Consider the following 24,514-nt stretch of genomic DNA (forward strand, 5'->3'; position numbering starts at 1 on the left):
TGGGAAGTGATCCAGGAAGCATTTTTCAGAGAATAGGCTTGTGAGGCGGGGAGTGGAAGGAAGCCATAAAGGGGGCAGGGCTGAGGAGTTTACTGTTGGGGGCACGGAGGGCACATCCTGTTGGAAAACTCTCGGAGCTTTCATAGAGCCTGCCTTAGAATTTCCCACTCTGGATGAGAAAGAGGAGGTATTTATCCTCCCACTCCTATCTGTCATTGGCTAAGGGCTGCTCCCTGAAACCCCTCAGGCAGAGAATCACAGGCTTATACTAGATGCCACTGGCATGCAATGGAGTGGAGAGTGCCCTGGGACTATGGACAGGGCACAGAAGGGGCCGCTGAAAATTTTGGCTGAAATGAACACTTATTATAAAACTACATGTCTTTTAAATTTTATCTATTTGGCCACGCCCACAGCATGCGGGATCTTAGTTCCCCAACCAGATATCGAACACATGCCGCCTGCACTGGGTCTTAGCAACTGGACCGCTAGGGAAGCCCCTAAAGCTACATGTCTTAATCTACTCAGACTGCTATAGCAAAATACCATGAACTGGGTGAATTAAACTTCAGAAATTTATCTCTCACTGTTCTGAAGTCTGTGAAGTCCAAATTCAAGGCTCTGGAAGATTTCGTGTCTGGTGAAGTTCCCCTTCCTGGTTTGTAGATGGCTACCATGCCCTTGCTGTATCCCGCCAGAGAGAGAAAGATCATTTCTCTCATTCCTCTTCTTATAGACACTAATCCCCATTATTGAAGGCTCCACCCGACTCCACCCTCATGACCTAATCACCTCCCAAAGGCCCCAGTTCCTAATATCACCACATTGGGTGCTGGGGATTCAACACAGGAATTTTGAGGGAACACAAACATTTAGACCACAGTACTATAGTAATAAAGGCACCGTGGTATTGACAAAAGGATACACACACAGATAAATGGACAGTGCAGAAGTGAATTCACATGCAACTAGTCAGTTGACGGTTGACAAAAGTGCAAAGGGAGTTCATCAGAGAAAGAATGGTCTTTTCAACAAATGATGCCAGAACAGTTGGATATCCATATACAAAAATATGAACCTTGAGCCATACTTCATATCATTTGCAAGAACTCACTCAAAATGGATCATAGACATAAATGCAAAAATTAAAACTATGGAACCTATAGCAGAAAACATAAGGAGAAAATCTCTGTGACCTTAGGTTATGCAATGATTTCTCAGGTACAAAACCAAAAGCATGATGAAGAAAATACTAATGAATGCGACGTCATCAAAATTAAAACCTTCTGCTCTTTGAAAAATCACTGTTAAGAAAATGAAAAAACAGGCCACCAAGGACTCCCAATTCGGAAAGAAAGTCTTACGTTTTAAAGAACCCTATTGTGGGACTTCTCTGGTGATGGAGTGGTTAAGAATCTGCCTTGCAATGGAGGGGACGTGGGTTTAGTCCCTGGTTGGAGAACTAAGATCCCACATACCTCGGGGGCAACTAAGCTCCCGCACCATGCCTAGAGAGAAGACTGCGTGCCACAACTAAGACCCAACACAGCTAAGTCAATATTAAAAAAAGAAAAGAGCCCTATCTTGAGAAGAATAATCCTGGGTGATTGTACATGGGGATCTGTGTAAGAAAATAGGCTTTCTTTTAATTTTTTTAAAATACAAATTTATTTCTTTTAATTGGAGGTTGATTACTTTACAATATTGTATTGGTTTTGCCATACATCAAGATGAATCTGCCACGGGTGTACACATGTTCCCCATCCTGAACCCCCCTCCCTCCTCCCTCCCCATACCATCCTTCTGGGTCATCCCAGTGCACCAGCCCCAAGCATCCAGTACCATGCATGAAACCTGGACTGGTGATTCGTTTCGTATATGATATTATATATGTTTCAATGCCATTCTCCCAAATCATCCCACCCTCATCCTCTCCCACAGAGTCCAAAAGACTGTTCTATACTTCTGTGACTCTTTTGCTGTCTCATATACAGGGTTATCATTACCATCTTTCTAAATTCCATATATATGTGTTAGTATACTGTATTGGTGTTTTTCTTTCTGGCTTAATTCACTCCATATAATAGGCTCCAGTTTCATCCACCTCATTAGAACTGATTCACATGTATTCTTTTTAATGGCTGAGTAATACTCCATTGTGTATATGTACCACAGGTTTCTTATCCATTCGTCTGCTGATGGACATCTAGGTTGCTTCCATGTCCTGGCTATTATGAACAGTGCTGCAATGAACATTGGGGTACACATATCTCTTTCAATTCTGGTTTCCTCAGTGTGTATACCCAGCAGTGGGATTGCTGGGTCATAAGGCAGTTCTGTTTCCAGTTTTTTAAGGAATCTCCACACTGTTCTCCATAGTGGTTGTACTAGTTTGCATTCCCACCAACAGTGTACGAGGGGTCCCTTTTCTCCACACCCTCTCCAGCATTTATTGCTTGTAGACTTTTGGATCACAGCCATTCTGACTGGTGTGAAATGGTACCTCATTGTTGTTTTGATTTGCATTTCTCTGATAATGAGTGATGTTGAGCATCCTTTCATGTGTTTGTTAGCCATCTGTATGTCTCCTCTGGAGAGATGTCTATTTAGTTCTTTGGCCCATTTTTTGATTGGGTCATTTATTTTTCTGGACTTGAGCTGCAGGAGTTGCTTATATATTTTTGAGATTAGTTCTTTGTCAGTTGCTTCATTTGCTATTGTTTTCTCCCATTCTGAAGGCTGTCTTTTCACCTTGCTTATAGCTTCCTTTTTTGTGCAGAAGCTTTTAAGTTTAATTAGATCCCATTTGTTTATTTTTGCCTTTATTTCCAATATTCTGGGAGGTGGGTCCTAGAGGATCCTGCTGTGATGTATGTCAGAGAGTGTTATGCCTATGTTCTCCTCTAGGAGTTTTATAGTTTCTGGTCTTACGTTTAAATCTTTAATCCATTTTGAGTTTATTTTTGTGTATGGTGTTAGAAAGTGTTCTAGTTTTATTCCTTTACAAGTGGTTGACCAGTTTTCCCAGCACCGCTTGTTAAAGAGATTGTCTTTAATCCATTGTATATTCTTGACTCCTTTGTCAAAGATAAAGTGTCCATCACTTCAGTTCAGTTCAGTCGCTCAGTCGTGTCTGACTCTTTGCGACCCCATGAATCGCAGCATGCTAGGCCTCCCTGTTCATTACCAACTCCTGGAGTTCACTCAGACTCGCGTCCATCGAGTCCATGATGCCATCCAGCCATCTCATCCTCTGTCAAAGCCTTCTCCTCCTGCCCCCAATCCATCCCAGCATCAGGGTCTTTTCCAATGAGTCAACTCTTTGCATGAGGTGGCCAAAGTACTGGAGTTTCAGCTTTAGCATCATTCCTTGCAAAGAAATCCCAGGGCTGATCTCCTTCAGAATGGACTGGTTGGATCTCCTTGCAGTCCAAGGGACTCTCGAGTCTTCTCCAACACCACAGTTCAAAAGCATCAATTCTTCGGCGCTCAGCTTTCTTCACAGTCCAATTCTCACATCCATACATGACCACTGGAAAAACCATAGCCTTGACTAGACGGACCTTAGTCGGCAAAGTAATGTCTCTGCTTCTGAATATACTATCTAGGTTGGTCATAACTTTTCTTCCAAGGAGTAAGCGTCTTTTAATTTCATAGCTGCAGTCACCATCTGCAGTGATTTTGGAGCCCAAAAATAAAGTCTGCCACTGTTTCCACTGTTTCCCCATCTATTTCCCATGAAGTGATGGGACCGGATGCCATGATCTTCGTTTTCTGAATGTTGAGCTTTAAGCCAACTTTTTTCACTCTACTCTTTCACTTTCATCAAGGCTTTTTAGCTCCTCTTCACTTTCTGCCATAAGGGTGGTGTCATCTGCATATCTGAGGTTATTGATATTTCTCCCGGCAATCTTGATTCCAGCTTGTGCTTCTTCCAGCCCAGTGTTTCTCATGATGTACTCTGCATATAAGTTAAATAAGCAGGGTGACAATATACAGCCTTGATGTACACCTTTTCCTATTTGGAACCAGTCTGTTGTTCCATGTCCAGTTCTAACTGTTGCTTCCTGACCTGCATACCGATTTCTCAAGAGGCAGGTTAGGTGGTCTGGTATTCCCATCTCTTTCAGAATTTTCCACAGTTTATTGTGTCCATAGGTGTGTGGATTTATCTCTGGGCTTTCTGTTTTGTTCCATTGATCTATATTTCTGTCTTTGTGCCAGTACCATTCTGTCTTGATGACTGTGGCTTTGTAGTAGAGCCTGAAGTCAGGTAGGTTGATTCCTCCAGTTCCATTCTTCTTTCTCAAGATTGCTTTGGCTATTCGAGGTTTTTTGTATTTCCATACAAATTGTGAAATTATTTGTTCTAGCTCTGTGAAAAATACTGTTGGTAGCTTTATAGGGATTGCATTGAATCTATAAATTGCTTTGGGTAGTATACTCATTTTCACTATATTGATTCTTCTGATCCATGAACATGGTATATTTCTCCATCTATTACTGTCCTCTTTGATTTCTTTCACCAGTGTTTTATAGTTTTTTTAAAAAATAATTTTCTTTATTTTTTTTGAAGTTATACATTTAGGTAAGAGCTTCCCTAATGGCTCAGAAGGTAAAGAATCTGCCTGAAATGTGGGAGACCCGGGTTTGATCCCTGGGTTGGGAAGATCCCCTGGAGATGGGAATGGCAATCCACTCCAGTATTCTTGCCTGGAAAATCCCGTGGATGGAGGAGCCTGGAAGCTACAGGTCGCAAAGAGTCAGACAGGACTGAGCGACTATCACTCACTCATACATGAAGATAGACTAAGAAGTCACATGCTTTTACAAAGCATGTTGTGAAGAGTATCGGTTGCTTACCAGCAGCCTCCCCCTAGAGGAAACCATTTCTAGTTTATCATCTTGGCATTTGTATCTCCATTTCTAAGTAATATCCATTATATTAACACCTTGATAAAATAATGCTGCATCTGGACTTTTCAGTTTTAGATCTAGTCCATTGAATTCCCATGATTGAAAAGGAGATTTTTGTCCACCTCCTTGCTCCCTATACCTCTGGCACCTAGGCTCACCCTCCCACCGCCACTCCCTCCCATCAACACTATATGCTCCTTGTGATTTGATCCGCGCTGTTGTTTACATTATCATGATTATGAAAACATGTTGTAGTTGAACTCTGTTGTAAACCCAACACCTTTTCCTTTCTGATATGGCTTTTTTATTTTCTCTGAGGTGAAAAAAAATTGTCTGATTTTGTGTTTGCTACATTTCCTATGTACATTGGTCTTTCCAGGTGGCTCAGTGGTAAATAATCTGCCTACCAAGCAGGAGACACAGGAGATGAGGATTCGATCCTGGGATCGGGAAGATCCTCTGGAGGAGGAAATGGCAACCCACTTTAATAATCTTGCCTGGAAAATCCCATGGACAGAGGAGCCTGGTGGGCTACAGTCCATGAGGCCTCAAGAATTGGACACAGCTGAGCACGTATGAGTTGCTGCTGCTGCTAAGTCACTTCAGTCATGTCCAACTCTGTGCGACCCCATAGATGGCAGCCCACCAGGCTCCCCTGTCCCTGGGATTCTCCAGGCAAGAACACTGGAGTGGGTTGCCATTTCCTTCTCCAATGCATGAAAGTGAAAAATGAAAGTGAAGTCGCTTAGTCGTGTCCGACTCTCAGCGACCCCATGGACCCCAGCCTACCAGGCTCCTCCGTCCATGGGATTTTCCAGGCAAGAGTACTGGAGTAGGGTGCCATTGCCTTCTCTGCATGTGAGTTGAGAGAGCATCTATTCAACCACATCCTCTTCACCAGTTGCCCAATCTCCTCTCCACGTATTCATCACTGCCGGATGTTCTCTATTAATTTCACCTTTCAGAAGATGAATTTCCTGGGGCCCTCTGACCCTCTCCAATCTGGTCTGGTAGTTCTGTTTTTTTTCTTTTTTCTTTTTTTCTTTTTGAAGTAGCAAATGTGCAATGCTTTCTTAAAATTTTTGTGTCGATGTAGAGTTGATATAAAATATTATATGTTACAGGCATATTATATAGTGACTGACATTTTAAGGGTTATACTCCATTTATAGTTATAGTAAAATATTGGCTCTATCCCTCAGGTTGTGCAATATATCCTTGCAGCTTATTTTATACATAATAGTTTGTACCTCTTAGTCCCCCTGGGTTTCCTGGTGGCACTAATGGCAAAGAATTTGCCTGCCCTTGCAGGAGATGAAAGAGACACAGATTTGATTCCTGGGTTGGGAAGATCCTTTGAACAAGGGTATGGCAACCCACTCCCATATTCTTGCCTGGAGAATCCTATAGATAGATGGAGCCTAGCGGGCTACAGTCTATAGGTTACAAAGAGTCAGACACAACTGAAATGACTTAGCACGCACACTTAGTCCCCTACCCCTGTATTGTCCCTCCCAGCTTCCTTCTCCCCACATAACCTCTAGTTTGTTCTGGCACTCAGGTCTCACTCTGGGATTTTCTGTCACCATCATCATGAGGACTCTCTTATTTTCCTTTCCTACATTCTACTTTGTGTATTTCATGCATTTTTTTTCTTGGTTTCACCTTAAGAGGATTTCTTTTGCTATTTAGAATTGTTTAAACTTCTCATCATGTAGCCAGTGTACAATAAATGTCCATTATGATCATGCAAGACCAGTGAGGATGACTCTGGGGTGTGAGAGGATTTTTTTGAGCATATGAAATGACATACCTGTTTCAACTGGCTCTTCAACTGACTGCTAAGAAGAGCCCCATCGGTTTATCTCAGGAAACAGGGCTCCAACATGATTGACTTTGCATCAGTCTCACTCCCATTCTGCTAACAGGTAGTGTGTTCATTCTTCTTCAACTTCCTTCCACTCTTTTGAACTCAAGTTCCCCCTCTGTGATCTAGTCCGTTACTATTATCCCGACTTCACAACTGAGAAAGCTGAAGCCCCAAGAGGTTTTCCTTGCTGTCCCCTCTCCACCTGTCATTCAGCAGATTCTCTGTGTGACTGGCACTGCAATTATATGTGGTAGTAAGCCAGGAGAGAATGAGAAAAAATGTCACCTGCCTTTTAGGGAAGGGAGTGACCCTGGGTAATGTGGTAACAAATGTGGCAATCCTCCAGAGCCCTGGAGTGTGGGAAAGTCATGGCATTTTCAGAGACCATGGTTCCAGATTTCTAACAAGTTCCTTTGTAATGTCCCGTTTGGCCCTCTTTGCCCCTCCCCGACTCCTCCCCAAGGAGGGTGATTCAGGGTCCCCTAACGTGTTCCCAAGCGGCTTTCTGACACCACCCCCTCCAAGTCCTTCATTCCCCTTCCTAGTCCTCACGCTCTTGCCTAAGGGCAGGAAAGAGCCAGCAACACTGGATGGCGTGGTCACTGTCCTCACCTGAATTTCCTGCTGAAGAAATAGCAGCTGAGAGAACTCAGGGCAGTTCTGGTGGGAGCACACCCATCAGAGCGGGTATAAAGGGTGAGGCTGACACTGGTCACCACCGCCCCGCCTGCCCTCAAGATGAAGTCCAGCAGCCTTATCGTCCTCCTGGTGATATTTGCCTTCGGATTCCTGATGCCCTGGACTGTGGAAGGTGCTCCCAAACGTGAGCTGGACTTTCTCAGGCCATACCCAGGTACCAAAGTCAATGATGGCTCAGCGTGGGAATAATCTCTTCTTTTTCGCCCTGGGGGCTGGTCTTGAAGCCCTCTTTCCAATGGCCTATGGTCCTTAATTTCAAGCATGTCTCTGAGGACTTCAACTAAGAGAGTTTCTGTGCATCCAGAGATAAGCCCTTGTATTTCTTATTTTTCTTTCTCTATATCTCCTTCTTTACTGTTTTTTCTTTTTTCTCTGTCACATTATTTTGGTCACTATCTGTTTTAATTTTCCAAATTGTTCTCTGTTTCTCTTAATTTTGTTGTTGTTGTTGTTAATGGTCACTCTCTATTTTTTTCTATTTGCTTCTCAGTTGATCTGTTCTCTTTTGTTTAATCTCAAATGAGTGGCCTCTCTTGCTGTCACTGTCTCTGCCTCCCTCCCAGCCAGCCCTGGGCCAGGGATACCTGGCCATGAACTCTGTTCAGCCCTCCCTGGAGCTGACTTATACAGATATGCCGTAGCTGACTGTGAAATCTTCAAGACTTCTGTGAGGTAGTAGATGTCACATTGGTAGCTTGAAATAAGGAACAGTGGGAATATTTACACCAGGGAAACTGGCAAACTCCACAAAGTCTCCCTCTTGAAAGATTTAGTGGCACACCGCCATCTATACCTTCTCTCCCGTTGACTCCCTCTTGGTTGAGGGTTTGGCTGAGCTTGCCACTGTCCCACATCGGCCTTGAAACTGGAATCCTAATGGCTCCCTTCATTCCTTTGAGGTCAGCTACTTGGGTTAGGCTTTCTCTCCTCACCTGGTTCCTTCTGGAGGATTGTGATCTTGACTCGGTGCCAGCTTCTTCCTCCTTTGTTCTTACCCTTCAGAAAAAGGCAAACCTGGAGCCTGTCCTTTCGTCCGCCCTGTGCTGTGCTTTGTGTATGAACCGCCTGAGTGCCAGAGTGACTGGCAGTGTCCGAAGAGGCAGAAATGCTGCCAGGGTCTTTGTGGCATCAAATGCACGGATCCTGTAGACACGTCAAAGCCAGGTGAGGAAGTCCAGTCCTGGAAAGGGGGATCAGGGAGGTCTGAGCTTGAGGACATGCTTCTTGGGCAAGTGGAGGGGGCTCGTCTGATCTGGGGTGCAGGATGGGATAGAGTCAGGGCTTCTCCACCCCTTCTACCCGCTCTGTTTTCTCAGGTAGACAGTAGGCCAGTTGGTGAGCCTGTCAGCCAGCAGGTCAGTCAGTTCATGAATAGTCTGTCTATCAGACACACGTATGTCAGACACTGGTTGGGGTCCCGTTGGTGGGAGGGAGTCTTCTTTAGGACACGCACCAGCCTCAGATTGGATCCTGAAGTTGGGGAAGAACCAGTTTCCATGTATGGGGTGAAGATGGAGTTGGGAATTTGGGTGATGTGCCAAGGGGCGAAGCCTCTGAATTGTGACTTTGTTTTCATCACTTAAAGTCACTCCTGGGAAGTGTCCGGTGGTCACCGGACACTGTGAGAGGCCCAACCCTGTAAACATCTGCCAGAACGACAGTCACTGCCTGAAAGGTTTTAGGTGCTGCAGGGGTCCGTGTGGGAATTCATGTGTCCTGCCGGTGAAAGGTGAGGAGAAGATCTAGCAAGCTCCGCATCCCCCTGGACCTTAATATGCTCTCAACCTAATGGTACCTTTGTATGTGAAAGAGGTTGCTTGACATCTTCCAGTACTTCCCCATTCCCTAAGCAGATCCTCTGCGCTTCAGTGACCTTCACCCCTTAGATTTCTCTAGACAAGTCCCAGGAGGCACCTATGACAGGCCGTGCTGGGTCCTAGGAAGGAAAGCTTCTTGGAATAAGGCAGGAGGAAGGAGAGTGATACAAGAGGCAAAAGTTCTATCTTTGAATATCATCTCTGCCTCTGACTGACTATGTGACTATGAGCAACTGACTATTTCATCCTCCACCTCAGTTTCCCCATCTGTAAAATGGACACAATTATATCCATGGCGATAGTAAATGTAAAAGTGATTTTTAAGACTTGAAGTACTATTTGCATTCAGAGAATTTTGCTATGGTTATGGCCTCGATTGGCTGAGTTATCTTGAACCACAGGGGAACTCTAGCAAGATGCATAGATGTCAATCTAGCCCAATACCCTGATTTTATCAGAGGGCATCAGAGAAGAGCCTGTGAAAAGCCTGGATTTTGTCTTGATTCCTACATCAAAGGCCAGCACTGTTTCAATGATTCCAGCACAATGCTCTCTACCTATCCCAAGGGACCTAGGACTTGGTGGTGGAAGGACCATCTTGGTGGGACAGATATAAGGGTCACTTAAATAATTCCTGTGCTGAAGCTCCACTTTATTTTCTTTCTACAGATTCATCCTTTCCAGGTCAAAAACATTAGGACTTCCTGGTCTGTGTGCTCTGGGGATTCCCCCTACTCCCCACCCTGCAAGCCTGGAAAACAATGAAAGCACCTTGGTCAAGATGTGGTTTTGTGACCAATACTCCTTTGGGGACAAGATCTGGCCTGTTTTATCTATGTATCCCCAGCATCCAATGTGAAGCTTGGCACACGACAGGAAATGCCTATTGATCAGTGAATAAATAAATGTACTAGGTTTTCTCTGCATTTCCATCTTCCTTGACTCTTTTGAATGTGGACTAGGGTATGAGGAGTGAGATGAAGAATAAAATGTCTGAATGTGCGGGGTTTCTCCAAAAACCCATAAAATAGCAATCGGAAGAAGAGAGTGTTTTGGTTCCAAGCAGATACAGGTTTAAATCTTACATTCATAGATTACAGGTTCTGTAGATTTGGGCAATGAGTTTGTTCCATTGACCCTTAGTCTTGTCATCTGTAACATGGAAACGATAACAGCAATGACAATTTCATAAAGTTATCAGGATTAGAGGTGATAACATGTGAAAGGAATAGCTCACTGAGCATTATATAGTAGATGCTCAACAAATGTTAGACTTACCTCAGGGTAAGCAAGGTGCAAAGACTTTAAAAAATGACTATGTTTGATGACATCAGGAGCGAAATTGACAAACACAAAAAGTTGAAAGAGAAATGAGAGCTTAGAAGTAAATACTTGGAATGATTGTCACAAACAAAGAAATAGAAAAATAAGTGAAGAATCTCTACAGATCAGTAAGAAAAACAGCCAACCTCTCAGAAAAAAATGAACTAGGAATAGGACGGACAATCAAATAAGAGATCATTATAGCAGATTGTGTATAGATATATAGGAGCTTCAATGTCACTAGTTACAAGAAAAACCAATTAAAACAACCAGACGCCATTTTTTATTTATCAGAATGGCAAGAATGAAAAGTCTACATTATAGGTCTTCCCTGGTGACCCACTGGGTACGCGTCCACCTGCCAATTCAGGGTTTGATCTTTGGTGCAGGGATATCCCACGTGCTGTGGAGCAACCGCTGAAGCCTGTGCACTTAGACCTTGTGCTCTGCAACAAGAGAAGCCACTGCAATGAGAACTCGCGCACCGCGGAGAGTAGACTGCACTCGCTGCAAGTGGAGAAAGTCCACACACAGCAACAGCACAGCCAAAAAAGTAAAATAAACAAATAAATAGTCTTAAAATAAAGGCGACAATATAAACACTCAGAGACTCTAAATAGTTTGCTGATGGAAATGTAAATTGGTACAACCACTTGGAAGAGTGATCTGGTTATGCCTAAGAAAATTAAAAAGTTACATATATCATTTAGCAATTTTCTTTTCAGAAACAGAGGAAAGACAAAATATTTGCCAATGGGAATCGAATACATGTATTAGGATGTTTAGTATAAGATTGTTCCAAAGAGTCAGAAACCGATACTAGTCAAGATGGCCTGCATTTGTGAAATAGTTAAATTTCATACTTTGATATGCTTGCTATGCTATAGAAAAATAAAAATAAATTTATAAGAATCAATATGGAGACATATCACAGAAAACTTATTAGGAAAATAAGATTGGTGATACAATGTATAGAATGAAATATTCATTTATATTTAAAAATTACACATAAAGGGACTTCCCTGGTGGTCCAGTGGTTGCCTCTATGCTCCCAGTGCATGGGGCTGGGTTTGATCCCTGGTCAGGGAACTAGATCCCACACACCACAGCTAAGAGCTTTCATGTCTCAATTAAAGATCTCAAGACTGCAACTAAGGCCTGGCATAACCAAATAAACAAATAAATATTTTTTTAAGTTGCACATAAAATATCAAGCTGGTTATGAGTATATACCAAAGAATACACACCAAATGCAGGATGATGCCATCTTTTGTAGAAGAGGAATTAAAAATGAGACAGGTAGTGCTGACTATGGAAACTGGTTATTTATCTTCAAGATTTAATACTTCAACAAAATAATGCCATTTTTAGCAACATGGATGGACCTTTGCCAACCAAAGGTCCGTCTAGCCAAGGCTATGGTTTTTCCAGTGGTCAGGTATGGATGTGAGAGTTGGACTATAAAGAAAGCTGAGCACCAAAGAATTGATGCTTTTGAACTGTGGTGTTGGAAAAGATTCTTGAGAGTCCCTTGGACTGCAAGGAGATCCAACCAGTCCATCCTAAAGGAGATCAGTCCTGGGTGTTCATTGGAAGGACTAATGTTGAAGCTGAAACTCCAATGCTTTGACCACCTGATGAGAAAAACTGACTCACTGCAAAAGACCCTGATGCTAGGAAAGACTGAGGGCAGAAGGAGAAGGGGACAACAGAGGATGAGATGGTTGGATGGTATCACCAACTCAATGGACATGAGTTTGGGTAGGCTCTGGGAGTTAGTGTTGGACAGGGAGGCCTGGTATGCTGCGATTCATGGGGTCGCAGAGAGTCGGACACGACTGAGCAACAGAACTGAACTGAATTGGATGGACCTAGAGACTTGCCTGGAAAATCCCATGGATGGAGGAGCCTGGTAGGCTGCAGTCCATGGGGTCGCTAAGAGTCGGACACGACTGAGTGACTTCACTTTCATCCTTCACTTTCCTGCATTGGAGAAGGAAATGGCAACCCACTCCAGTGTTCTTGCCTGGAAAATCCCAGGGATGGGGGAGCCTGGTGGGCTGCCGTCTATGGGGTCTCACAGAGTCAGACACGACTGAAGCGACTTAGCAGCAGCAGCAGCAGAGACTGTCATACTGAGTGAAGTAAGTCAGACAGAGAAATGCAAATATCATATGATATCACATATTTGGAATCTAAAAAATAATAGTGCAAATGAACCCATGTACAAAACAGAAATTGGATCACAGATGTAGAAAACAAACTTATGGTTACCAAGGGAGAAAGCAGGGAGGGATAAAATGGGAGACTGAGATTGACATATACACACTACTATATATAAAACAGATAGCTAATAAGAAACTACTGCATAGCACAAAGGACTCTGTTCAATACTCCAATCACCTATATGGAAATAGAAGCTAAAAAGAGTGGATATATGTGTATGCATAACCGACTCACTTTGCTGTACAGCAGAAACTAACACAACATTGTAGATCACCCATTCTCCAATTTAAAAATTAAAAGATTCACTACTGGAAAATAAAACCAATATATATTGCCACCACTCTAGGTACTTCAAGTATCCAATGTTAGGACAAAACAAATCTTTCTCAAAAAAAAAAAAAAGCTTTTTTTTTTCCTTCCAAAAGTCACACCTAACACCTAACATGGAGAGTAAGAAACAGAAACTCAAAAACCATCTTGTGTGAAACTAGAAATCGTTTGTATCCAGTGGCTACAATATGGAACTGGAAGTTAAATTTTCAAATTGGAGAAAGGTGAAAGCTAAGGGTTTGCAGCAGGAGATACTTATGAGAACCCCTGTAGAATGCTTCAAAGGCTCTAAAATTAAGAGTAGGAAAGAGAGGGAGATTTTTTCGATAGTGGAGAGGGTGCTATTTTAATACCTGTACAAATTGTAAATAATTATCCTTGAGTTAAATAAATTTTAAAAGGAAACTGTAAAATTCTTAGGATAAAACATACAGGTAAATTTTGGCAAATAATTCTTAAATAAGACATCCAAAGCATAAACTTTATTTAACTTATATGCAGAGTACATCATGAGAAATGCTAGGCTGGAAGAAGCACAAGCTGGAATCAAGATTGCCAGGAGAAATATCAATAACCTCAGATATGCAGATGACACCACGCTTATGGCAGAAAGTGAAGAGGAACTAAAAAGCCTCTTGATGAAAGTGAAAGAGGAGAGTGAAAAAGTTGGCTTAAAGCTCAACATTCAGAAAACGAAGATCATGGCATCTGGTCCCATCACCTCATGGGAAATAGATGGGAAAACAGTGGAAACAGGGGCAGGCTTTATTTTGGGGGGCTCCAAAATCACTGCAGATGGTGACTGCAGTCATGAAATTAAAAGACGCTTACTCCTTGGAAGAAAAGTTATGACCAACCTAGATAGCATATTCAGAAGCAGAGACATTACTTTGCCGACTAAGGTCCATCTAGTCAAGGCTATGGTTTTTCCTGTGGTCATGTATGGATGTGAGAGTTGGACTGTGAAGAAAGCTGAGCGCCGAAGAATTGATGCTTTTGAACTGTGGTGTTGGAGAAGACTCTTGAGAGTCTCTTGGACTGCAGGGAGGTCCAACCAGTCCACTCTGAAGGAGATCAGCCCTAGGATTTCTTTGGAAGAAATGATACTGAAGCTGCAACTCCAGTACTTTGGCCACCTCATGCGAGGAGTTGACTCATTGGGAAAGACTCTGATCCTGGGAGGGATTGGGGGCAGGAGGAGAAGGGGATGACAGAGGATGAGATGGCTGGATGGCATCACTGACTCGATGGACTCGAGTCTGAGTGAACTCCAGGAGTTGGTGATGGACAGGGAGGCCTGGCATGCTGCAATTCATGGGGTCACAAAGAGTCGGACACAGCTGAGTGACTGAACTGAAAACATAAACACTGAAAGAAAGAAGAGATAAATTTAACTTCATTGAAATTTAAAACTTTGGTGATTCAAAAGATAGCATCAATAAAGTGAAAGATACTCCACACAGCATGGGAGAAAATGTTTACAAATTATGTATCTGATAATAATTCTTATAACTTAATAATTTAAAAAAACTTACAAGAAAAAAAATATCTGTGAGAAGAACAATTAGATTCCCAGGGCTAGGTCTGTGTATGCCTGTTACTCAGGTATCTCCTAAAGAAGTTAGAGGTTTTGGTTTCTGTAGAAATTGAAAGGTAGGAACTCTGGGCTCAGCCATTCCTGGCATGGGGAAGGAAGTGAGACATGGCTCTGAAAAAGGGAGGAATCAAAAAACTTTTGTGAATAGTGAGGTCTCCCAGCGGTCTTCCACTCTGGCTAGAACTTACTGTCAACCAGCTTATCTAAAATGAAATATTTGGACCGTAGGGCTAATTGTTTCTGCCTTACTGTTTTAAAAGAATGTCTGCCCTCCCAATCCTCTTGGTCAGTTTTGAATCTACCTTTCACTGACTGACAGAATTTTGTGCTCAAATCACTAGTCCCTTGGTTTCTTCCTTTTTTAAGAATGCTGGAGGGTGGGCAGATTTTCTTTCATTCCAACTCTTTTCACATAGCTCTCCTTTCAGGGAAGTTAGCTTGAGGGGCATCTCTTTCTTTGAGCCAAAACAAGCTTTGACTCAGTCTCTCAAGGAAAAGGCAATGTGGATGTTGAGAAACCAGTGAATAAATAAGTGCACCAATAAATGTACTAGGTTTCGGGAACAGAGGTTGACTCCCAGCTTGCTGCTGACTCAGCCTGTAACACTGGCCATGTTCCTTGACTCCTTGTATAAAAAGGGGTGAGCCCCTTGAACTTTAAGGCTCCACTTTGTTCTGCTATTTTACGAACTAATGATTCATAGATGCAGCTTGGAGGGAAAGTCCCAGTGGGATGGGCCCCCTCATCAAGTCTGATGACCTCCCTGTGACGACAGGTTCCCTTCTTCACCTCTCAGCCTCATCGCAGGGTCATCTTCGCCAGCTCCTGTGGTCAGCATCCAGGGCAGGGGCTTCACATGGTGCTTGTGAGTTAGGAGTGTCCCAGTGAGTCCAATAACCCTGCCTCAATGTAGAGATGGGAAAACCTAGACCCAAAGAAAAGATATGCCTAAGATCATAGAGTAAGTCACTGGTGGAGCTCAGTATCTTTATCTCCAAGCCTCCTATTCTTTTTCTTTATTTCGAGTTTACTTTTTTTTGTTTTTCAGACTATATAGTGGATACTGTAGTGGGCTGTCAGATACCCTTGGGATGAAGATACTCATTCTCTCTGTGGCTGGGATGTTGCTGACACTCACAGATGAGTCCCTCCCTGGGAATTTCCCTGGGCCATAGTGAGCTGTTTCATCCAAAGTTACACCCCATTCCCAGGGATAATCTGTATCCACTGACTGGTTGATGTTGGGGTACAAAGGCCTAGCTCCACAGTTTGATTCAGGGCACCTCTGAAGGACCCTCCCCCCCCAACCCACTCAGAGCTCTCCAGGGAACTGGCTGAGCCTTTGTTGCCATGTATCACAATTCCACTTCTCCCCGGCCCTGCTTCTCTTACTTCTCACAGATGCTGCTTCTCGGTATGCTCCTAGCAAACCTCCCGCACATAAGCATCTGCCCTGAGACCATTTTCCAGGAAACCTAAGGAAGATTAGGCAAAATGATCATTGTGACATTCTGGAAAAGACAAAACTATGGAGACAGTAAACAGATCAGTGGTTGCCAGAGATTGGGAAAGGGGAGATAAATAGGCAGACCACAGAGGATTTTTAGGGCTTGGAGAATACTCTGTATGATATTATAATGACTGATATATGTCATTATACATTTGTGCAAACCCATAGAATGTGTACACCAAGAGAGAGCCTTACTGTAAATGATGGACTTTGGGTGATTGTGATGTCTCGATGTAGGTTCACTGATCGTAACAAATGCCCCGCTCTGATGAGGGATGTTGATAATAAGGGAGGCTATACATGTATATCAGAGAAGGCAATGGCACCCCACTCCAGTACTCTTGCCTGGAAAATCCCATGGACAGAGGAGCCTGGTAGGCTGCAGTCCATGGGGTCGCTAAGAGTCAGACACGACTGAGCGACTTCCCTTTCACTTTTCACTTTCATGCATTGGAGAAGGAAATGGCAACCCACTCCAGTGTTCTTGCCTGGAGAATCCCAGGGATGGGGGAGCCTGGTGGGCTGCCGTCTATGGGGGAGCCTGGTGGGCTGCCGTCTATGGGGTCGCACAGAGTCGGACACGACTGAAGCGACTTAGCAGCAGCAGCAGCATACATGTGTATAGGGGCATGGGGTATATGGGAGATCTCTGCATCTTCTTTTTAATACTTACTGGTTTATTTTTGACTGTACTGGGTCTTTGTTGCTGCCCGTGGGCTTTCTCTAGTTGCAGCGAGCGGGTGCTGCTCTCCAACTGTGGCTTCTCTTGTGCATCAGGGCTCTAGGCACCCGGGCTTCAGTAGCTGTGGTGCAGGGCCTTAGTTGCCACACAGCATATGAGATCTTCCCAGACCAGGGATCAAACCGGTGTCCCCTGCATTACAAGGCCGACTTCTAACCACCGATCACCAGGGAAACCTGGTACCTTCTTAATTTTGCTATGAATCTGAAAGTACTCTAAAAATGTTAAGTCTTTTAAAAAAAAGAAAAAGAATTAGGGAAGCAGAAGGAATTTCTAGACACAACTATTTTTAAATTCATTGATAAGAGTTTCCTTTTTAGAAAGTGATCATTGTCAAAAAAACTGGAGAAGTACCACTGCTTCTTTAGCATATGTGTAACTCAGAAGTTTATTTCCCTTCAGGGCTTGGCCTCTTCCCTCTGCTGCAAGATGATACATGGGCTGGACTGTATTTCCCTGAGCCTGAGGTCCTCAGTCCGGAATAACCCTCGCTGGAGATAAGGAAAGGATACAGCGGGATGATCTGGTGAGGTCTTTAGCATTCCATGTTTCCCAAAATTATCCAGAGTGGGCACTGACCCAACCCAGTTTACCTGCTCAATTCAGATAATCTTGATTTGTGCACATGTCCAGTGAATACTGGGTGGGTGAGATGACAGGAGGAAGGATAAACATTTGTCAGATTGTGTAGGCTAAATCTACACAAAGAGAAACATTTTCCTAAACCTGCCTGTAATTTGCAAAGCCATCCTCCCCCACCAAGCATTGACCTTATTTCACAAAGCAGCCCTTTTGTTCCTTTGGAATGGTGACTCTCGCAATCTATGGGGAATAAGAAACAATTTATAGAGAAGACAAGTCAAGGCTTTCACAGGACCACGTGCCCAGGCTTCTTGTCCGAGGCCTCAGGCAGGTCTCTTGCCTCCTCCCCACCCTTCATCTGGAAGGAAAGTGTGACTTGTTTTGTTTCCAGCTCATTTTTTCAGCTGTATATTTCATGGCCTCTTTTCTGGTCTATGTTACAGAACAATTTCCCAATGTCATACAACTTCATCAATATCTTGACCTTCATCAGAGTGGAGCCACGTCTGTCAATTCTCGGGCACAATGTGCATTCGGCTTGGAAAGTCCACTCAGGAAACAATTATTTAGCTGACCTCAGTTCATGATCACATTGTTGTCCTCTTCAGGGCTTTGTGGTCATTTCTGTAACTCCAATGGACAGACCAGTTGTGTCCAGTTCTTGGTTTCTATTAACGATTATGGGTATGTATAAATCCTTCTGCATGAGTCATGTTTTCTTTAATTCCGATTTCTCTGAGGTCAGATACCTAGAGGTGAAATGTACCAAGTCAAAGCGTTTGGATATTTTTTAAGGCTTTCAACACCAGTCATCCCTACTCTCTGTTTTCCCCAAGGCCTTCAAGAAACTCAAACAAGGCAGAGGATACAAATGTTAAGAATTTTACAGTGTGGCCACTTCCCTGGTGGTCCAATGGTTAAAACTCTATGTTTGCACTGCAGGGAGTGCTGGTTCAATTCCTGGTCAGGGAACTAAGATTCCACATGCCTCGCAGTGTGGCCAAAATAAATAATAAATTAAAGACCTGTGATGGTTACTCTACAGTTAAAAAAAAAAATAAAGAATTTACAGAGTCCCTGGCCTATAATCAGCCCTTAGGAAACGCTCTTCTCTTTTGAAAAAGATACACAACACACATATAGACAGACACACAAGTGTGCCCATAAACATGCAGATGTAATCCAATGCATCCAGCCTCTGAGTACTGACCCTTTCTCTTAAATAAAATATAAGCTCTCCTGGGCAGCTGCAAACAGATATGCCAGGCTTATCAAACTTGAATGTGTATAAGAACGATAAAACACATATTTTGATTTAATAAATCTAGGATGGGGCCAGAGATGCTATACTTCTCCAGCTCCCAAATAAGTACACTGCTGGTCTATGGATCACACTCTGAGTCACAAGCAGGCATGTCACAAAGACACAACAGGCTTGTAGACACACACATGCAGGCATAACTGAAAACCTTTATGAATTTCATGGGCACATGAATTTGTGATTTCTCAAAAATCACTAGGCAATAGGAGATGGATCTCTAGGGGCATGGACCTATGCTTCATGAGAAAATTTGATCTGTTAGCACCTGCCCAGAACCTAAGAAAAGTTATGATCTGGGAGTGTGAGAGTAGTGCTAGGATGGGGTGAAACAGAAAAGGGCAGGACAGGACAGCCTGGACATTCTCTCTCTGAAATAAGTGCTGCTCCCATGAAATGGGGCTTGGAGTCCTCAACTGTCCAATCTAGACCTTTCGGGTACCCTGAAGCCTTCACTTCCCAGGACCATGCCTCTAAATAGCAGCAACCTCCCTCATCTGCCCCTAGCTTCCTAGAGGCCCCAGGGTCGGAAAAGCAGGGAGCAATCGGTGAACCTGTGTTTCACCTTTTCCTTTTCCTAACAGGATATTTTGTTAAACAGAATTTTAAATGTTATTGTAGTCAAACTTACCAATCTCTTTATGATTAGTATTTTTGTGTCCTCTTTAAAGAATCTTTCTCTATACTGAGGTCATGAAAATATTATCCTGTATCACATTCTAAACATTTTACGGCTTTGCCTGTCATATTGTCTACTCGGAACTGTTTGCATGCTATGAAAGGTTGTGATCAAGTTTCTCTTCTTTCTCCTTCTTTTCTGAAAATGTGCACGGGGAGGTGACCATTTGCCCCAGTGCCATTTATTGAAAACACTCTCTTTTCCCTACTGGTTTGCCAGTCACCTGTGACATAAATCAAATTCCTGCATGTGAAGGGGACTGTTTGGGGGCTCTTTATTCTAATTTGTTTGGGTGAGCTTCGAATTTATTGCTTCTCAGCTCCAAATCCATCCTTGAATGCTGGCTTGTAATATGGGAACATTCTCCCTTGTTAACCAACATGAGGGCTTCCCTGGTAGCTCAGCTGGTAAAAAGAATCTGCCTGCAATGCAGGAGACCCCGGTTTGATTCCTGGGCCAGGAAGATCCCCTGGAGAAGGGATAGGCCACCCACTCCAGTATTCTTGGGCTTCCCTGGTGGCTCAGACAGTAAAGAAACTGCCTGCAATTAGGGGGACTTGGGTTCAATCCCTGGGTTGGGACGATCCCCTGGAGGAGGGCATGGCAACCCACTCCAGTATTCTGGCCTGGAAAATACCCATGGACAGAGGAGCCTGGCGGGCTACAGTCCATGGGGTCGCAGGGAGTTGGACACGACTGAGCAACTAAGCACAGCACAGCTGACATGATATTAATCTTTATCAGTAGTGCGCACAGGACGGACACAGGAGGGAGGAGAAAGGGACTCATTTTCCTGATTCTGATGTGCCTTCCTTTTTCTTGCTCTGATACCACTACCCTGGTGTGTGATGCCCACCAGTGGAGCTCACGCAGCAGGGATGTTCAATGGAACCCCGCCTAGCCAGCTCCCAGAAGAGATCCCAGGACAACCCAGCGGCTGCTGCTTTCTGGTCGCGGTTTCCCAGTTAGTTCAATAGCACCCCCAGCAGGCCGCTGCCCAGAGCATCCCTCCAGCTCCCCGAGCTGGCCTCTGCCCTCGGACTGTGAACCAGCTCTGGTTTGGGAAAACTTAGCCAACCAATTTCTCTGGCAACCAACGGACTGCCACCACATCCTCTCTGATAAGTCTGAATCTTAAACTTGGAGAGGATTCACTCTCCGGCAAGTTTGTTCTTTCCTTGACTGCTTACTCTCCCTCAGTCCTAGAGCTTTCTTTTTTCTCTTTTTAGTTATAAGTTTCATATTAAAGCTGCCTGGCTCACATTGCTGTTTTTTTTTTTTTCTGTTGTATACTATTGGTCTGTGAGTCTATCCTTTGCCAATATCACAATATTTTATTTACTTCAATTTATGCTAAATTGTAATAATTTGTAGAATAAATTTTACTGCTTTCTTCCTTTTTTTATGGTCACACTGCACAGCACGTGGGATCTTTGTTCCCCGAACAGGGATCAAACTGGAGTCCCCTGCTTTGAAAGGCAAATTCTTAACCACTGGACCACCAGGGATGTCCCTGTCTTGTTCTTATAGTCTTCCTTTAGGTTTTTGCTATTCTTGTCTCTTTACTTTTCCAAATACATTTCTTCAATAGCTTCTTCAATATACACACACATGCAAACAAAGCAACAATAACCTATGGGAATTTTTATTCATGATGGTATTGAATCGATAAATATATCAGGGGAAAGTACATCTTTATGATATTCAGTTCATTTCAGTTCAGTCGCTCAGTCGTGTCCGACTCTTTGTGACCCCATGAATCGCAGCACGCCAGGCCTCCTTGTCCATCACCAACTCCTGGAGTTCACTCAAACTCATGTCCATCGAGTCGGTGATGCCATCCAGCCATCTCATCCTCTGTTGTCCCCTTTTCCTCCTGCCCCTAATCCCTCCCAGCATCAGGGTCTTTTCCAGTGAGTCAACTCTTTGCATGAGGTGGCCAAAGTATTGGAGTTTTAGCTTAAGCACCATTCCTTCCATTGAATGCCCAGGACTGATCTCCTTTAGGATGGACTGGTTGGATCTCCTTGCAGTCCAAGGAACTCTCAAGAGTCTTCTCCAACACCACAGTTCAAAAGCATCAATTCTTTGGTGCTCAGCTTTCTTCAGAGTCCAACTCTCACATCCATACATGACTACTGGAAAAACCATAGCCTTGACTAGAAAGACCTTTGTTGGCAAAGTAATGTCTCTGCTTTTCAACATGCTGTCTAGGTTGGTCATAACTTTCCTTCCAAGGAGTAAGCATCTTTTAATTTCATGGCTGCAGTCACCATCTGTAGTGATTTTGGAGCCCCAAAAAATAAAGTCTGACACTGTTTCCACTGTTTCCCCATCTGTTTCCCATGAAGTGATTGGAAAAGATGCCATGATCTTAGTTTTCTGAATGTTGAGCTTTAGGCCAACTTTTTCACTCTCCACTTTCACTTTCATCAAGAGGCTCTTTAGTTCCTCTGCACTTTCTGCCATAAGGGTGGTGTCATCTGCATATCTGAGGTTATTGATATCTTACCCAGCAATCTTGATTCCAGCTTGTGCTTCCTCCAGCCCAGCGTTTCTCATGATGTACTCTGCATAGAAGTTAAATAAGCAGGGTGACAATATACAGCCTTGACGTACTCCTTTTCCTATTTGAAATCAGTCTGTTGTTCCATGTCCACTTCTAACTCTTGCTTCCTGACCTGCATATAGGTTTCTGAAGAGGCAGGTGAGGTGGTCTGGTATTCCCATCTCTTTCAGAATTTTCCACAGTTTATTTTGATCTACACACGCAAAGGCTTTGGCATAATCCTTAAGGTTTGCAATTTATGAATATGGTATCTCTTTCTTTCTCTTTAGGTATTCTTTAATTTCTCTTGAAAAATGTCATCATTTTCTCCATAAAGATTTTGCACATCTTTTCTTAATCTTAGTTATTTTTTATGTGACTGTAAAAAGTTCATCTTTAATTGTTTCTGGGATATAGAAATATAATTAGTTGTTTACTGCTGAGTGCTGATCTGCCAGAATCAGAGGCCAACATCCATGCACAGTACAGAGCCATTCCCTGGGGTGATGGGCCAGCTACCTGGTGGCAGGTTGATTACATCAGGCCACTTGCATCATGGAAGGGACATCAGGGAATAGACACTCTGGATATGAATTTGCCTGCCCTGTATGCAATGTTTCCCTGTATGCAAAACTACCAGACATGCACTTACAGAATGCCTTATCCACCTTGCCTTACAATAATGCTCTGATCAAAGAACTCACTTCACAGCAAAAGAAGTGTGGCAGTGGGCCCATGCTCATGGAATTCACCATCATTCTCAAACAACTAACTTTATAGAACAGTGAAACAGCCTTTTGAAGACAGCTGGAGTGCCAGCCAGATGACAATACCTTGCAGGGCTGGGGCAAGGTTCTCTCAAAGGCTGTCCCTGCTCTCAATCAGTGTCTGATATATCTTGCTGTTTCTCCCATAATCAGGATTCGTGGGTTCAGAAATCAAGAGGTAGAGATGGAGGGGCACCTCGCATTATGACCCCTAGGGAGCCACTAGCAAATCTTACCTTCTCGACCCCTTGACTTAGTGCACTGTTGGCCTGGAGGTGCTGGTTCTGGAGGGAGGAACGTTTCCACTAGGTGACACAGCAGTGATCCGGCTGAACTGAAAAAAGCAAAAATAAACAAATAAGACCTAATTAAAATTAAAAGCTTCTGTACAACAAAGGAAACTATAAGCAAGGTGAAAAGACAGCCTTCAGAAAATAATAGCAAATGAAGCAACTGAAAAACAACTAATCTCAAAAATATACAAGCAATTCCTGCAGCTCAATTCCAGAAAAATAAACGACCCAATCAAAAAATGAGCCAAAGAACTAAACAGACATTTCTCCAAAGAAGACTAACAGATGGCTAACAAACACATGAAAAGATGCTCAACATCACTCATTATCAGAGAAATGCAAGTCAAAACCACAATGACCTTCCATTTCATACCAGTCAGGATGGCTGCAATCCAAAAGTCTACAAGCAATGAATGCTGGAGAGTGTGTGGAGAAAAGGGAACCCTGTTACACTGTTGGTGGGAACGCAAATTAGTACAGCCACTATGGAGAACAGTGTGGAGACCTTAAAAAACTGGAAATAGAACTGCCTTATGACCCAGCAATCCCACTGCTGGACATACACACCAAGGAAACCAGAACTGAAAGAGACACGTGTACCCCAATGTTCATCGCAGCACTGTTTATACTAGCCAGGACATGGAAGCAACCTAGATGTCCATCAGCAGATGAATGGATAAGAAAGCTGTGGTACATATACACAATGGAGCATTACTCAGCCATTAAAAAGAACGCATTTGAATCAGTTCTACTGAGGTGGAAGAAACTGGAGCCTGTTATACAGAGTGAAGTAAGCCAGAAAGAAAAACACCAATACAGTATACTAACGCATATATATGGAATTTAGAAAGATGGTAACAATAACCCGGTATGCAAGACCGCAAAAGAGACACAGAAGTATAGAACAGTCTTTTGGACTCTGTGGGAGAGGGCGAGGGTGGCATGATTTGGGAGAATGGCATTGAAACACATATAATATCATATATGAAACAAATCGCCAGTCTAGGTTCGATGCAGGATACAGGATGCTTGGGGCTGGTGCACTGGGATGACCCAGAGGGATAGTAAGGGGAGGGAGGTGGGAAGGGGGTTCAGGATGGGGAACACGTGTACACCCATGGCCGATTCATGTTGATGCATGGCAAAACCAATACAATATTGTAAAATAATTAGCCTCCAATTAAAATAAATACATTTATATTTAAAAAATAAAGCTTCATTTTATACTGGAAAAATAAAATAAAATAAAACTGCCATCCAGGTGCAGCCAAAATAAAGAAATACATAAAATAGGA

At 43.3% G+C, this 24,514-nt stretch overlaps 1 long non-coding RNA gene across 1 annotated transcript; it reads left to right on the forward strand.

The window, feature by feature from the left end:
- Positions 1 to 8,488: 8,488 nt before the first annotated feature.
- On the forward strand, positions 8,489 to 10,229 carry LOC138416828 (uncharacterized). Its single transcript, XR_011247866.1, has 3 exons — positions 8,489 to 8,650; positions 9,072 to 9,215; positions 9,973 to 10,229. It is a non-coding gene; the product is annotated as an uncharacterized lncRNA (long non-coding RNA).
- Positions 10,230 to 24,514: the final 14,285 nt, after the last annotated feature.

Source organism: Ovis canadensis, chromosome 13 (assembly GCF_042477335.2).
Source record: "Ovis canadensis isolate MfBH-ARS-UI-01 breed Bighorn chromosome 13, ARS-UI_OviCan_v2, whole genome shotgun sequence".
NCBI lineage: Eukaryota > Metazoa > Chordata > Mammalia > Artiodactyla > Bovidae > Ovis > Ovis canadensis.